The 2500-nt window shown below is 40.4% G+C and overlaps 1 protein-coding gene across 1 annotated transcript in view; it reads right to left on the reverse strand.

Moving 5' to 3' along the window:
* The window catches only part of LOC121537281 (disks large-associated protein 3-like), a 32202-nt gene that overhangs the window by 10749 nt on the left and 18953 nt on the right, over window positions 1-2500 (reverse strand). The window lies entirely within an intron of this gene.

A 2500-nucleotide genomic window follows, 5' to 3' on the forward strand; every position in this document is an offset into this window, starting at 1 on the left:
CCCCCAACCTCCCATCCCCCCCCAACCCCACCCAGCCAACATGTCTCCACCCCACACCTCCGATCCCCCCGCCCACAACTCCACCCAGCCAACATGTTTCCACCCCCAACCTTCCATCCCCCCGCCCCAAACCCCACCCACCCAACATGTCTCCACCCCCAACCTCCCATCCCCCACCCCCAACCCCACCCACCCAACATGTCTCCATGTGGTTTCTGATTAATCATGTAAAATAGGTTATATGATGTTAATCGTTTTTTAACAAACCCACTTTGGTCCAGATGTACCAATTTGGGTAAGTAAGTTTTGAGAGGGAACAACCTAATTTGAGAAAAAAGTAATTTTGGATAGAGCAGACATTTCCATATATTTGTGTTAGCTGCATGTGTCACATAACTCCACCAGTCCTAATTGCAAACAGCTTTCTATGGCTTTTTTTAATAGAGATATTCTGTAGATGATTTAATTTTCAAATAACTGAAAGTGAGAGGTTGTAATCTGAATAAACTGAAAAAGGCCATTCTAGAACACGGGGTGAGACATTCTTACTAATCTGCTAGAGAACCAGTTCGTATTTAAGTATAGCTTTTGTATGACTGAAAGCCTTTAGTGAGAGATCCAATGCTTTCATATTTAATCATTTCTGCCCTCCGAGTTCATATTCATTATATAAATAGGCCTGTTTAATTTAGTCTGGCTTGCCCTTCCAAATAAAGTGGAATCTTTTTTGCTCGTATCATTTAGAAAAATTATCTAGATCTTTTATGAGGCTGTGGATGGATCCAAATGATGGATTTAACCCTCCCGTTGTCCTAGGGTCAAAATGACCCGCCACTGTGTTGAACCAACTTTATTTAATTTTTATATTTTTTGGATCATTTGTGAGAAGGAGCAAGTGGTACTTTCTTTAAAGTAACCCATTGTATAAGAGATTCTCCTAAATTAAAATAGTCCAGGCATTTATTTATAAATTATGGTCATTCTTCATCAAAAGCCTTTTCAAAAATTAGCTATGAATACCAGTCCTGGTTTCCCAGATAGTTCATAGTGTTCCAGTGCTTGTCTTATCTCCAATGTATCGTCCGTGTAAAATACCTGTCTGATTAGTATGAAAAATATCGGACAATACCTTTTTAATTCTATGCGCTAAACATTTTGCTAGAATTTTTTGCATTACGACACTGAAGTGTAAAGGGGCCTCCAATTTTTTTTTTAAACGGACTGGATTTTTATATTTACCACCTGGGTCCTGTTTTAGTAGTAATGAAATCAGACCTTCTTGTCGAGTATCTGATAGTCTACCATTTTTATAGGAGTCATTAAAACACGCTAATAACGGACCTTTGAGTGAAAAAGAGAAAAGGGTTTGATATACAGTTGAAGTCGGAAGTTTACATACATCTTAGCCAAATACATTTAAACTCAGTTCTTCACCATTCCTGACATTTAATCCTAGTAAAAATTCCCTGTTTTAGGTCAGTTAGGATCACCACTTTATTTTAAGAATGTGAAATGTCAGAATAATAGTAGAGGGAATGATTTTTTCAGCTTTCTTTTCTTTCATCACATTCCCAGTGGGTCAGAAGTTTACATGCACTCAATTAGTATTTGGTAGCATTGCTTTTAAATTGTTTAACTTGGGTCAAACATTTCGGGTAGCCTTCCACAAGCTTCCCACAATAAGTTGGTTGGATTTTGGCCCATTCCTCCTGACAGAGCTGGTGTAACTGAGTCAAGTTTGTAGGCCTCCTTGCTAGCACATGCTTTTTCAGTTCTGCCCACACATGTTCTGTAGGATTGAGGTCAGGGCTTTGTGATGGCCACTCCAATACCTTGACTTTGTTGTCCTTAAGCCATTTTGCCACAACTTTGGAAGTATGCTTGAGGTCATTGTCCATTTGGAAGACCCATTTGCGACCAAGCTTTAACTTCTTGACTGATGTCTTGAGATGTTGCTTCAATATATCTACATAATCTTCCTTCCTCATAATGCCATCTATTTTGTGAAGTGCACCAGTCTCTCCTGCAGCAAAGCACCCACACAGCATGATGCTGCCACCCCTGTGTTTCACGGTTGGGATGGTGTTCTTCGGCTTGCAAGCCTCCCCTTTTTCCTCCAAACATAACGATGGTCATTATAGCCAAACAGTTCTATTTTTGTTTCATCTTGACCAGAGGACATTTCTCCAAAAAGTACGATCTTTGTCCCCATGTGCAGTTGCAAACCGTAGTCTGGCTTTTTTATGGCGGTTTTGGAGCAGTGGCTTCTTCCTTGCTGAGCGGCCTTTCAGGTTATGTCAATACAAGACTCGTTTTACTGTGGATATAGATCCTTTTGTACCTGTTTCCTCCAGCATCTTCACAAGGTCCTTTGCCTTTGTTCTGGGATTGATTTGCACTTTTTGCACCAAAGTACGTTAATCTCTAGGAGACAAACGCGTCTCCTTCCTGAGGGGTATGACAGCTGCGTGGTCCCATGGTGTTTATACTTGCATACTAT

Source organism: Coregonus clupeaformis, chromosome 24, assembly GCF_020615455.1.
Source record: "Coregonus clupeaformis isolate EN_2021a chromosome 24, ASM2061545v1, whole genome shotgun sequence".
Lineage (NCBI taxonomy): Eukaryota > Metazoa > Chordata > Actinopteri > Salmoniformes > Salmonidae > Coregonus > Coregonus clupeaformis.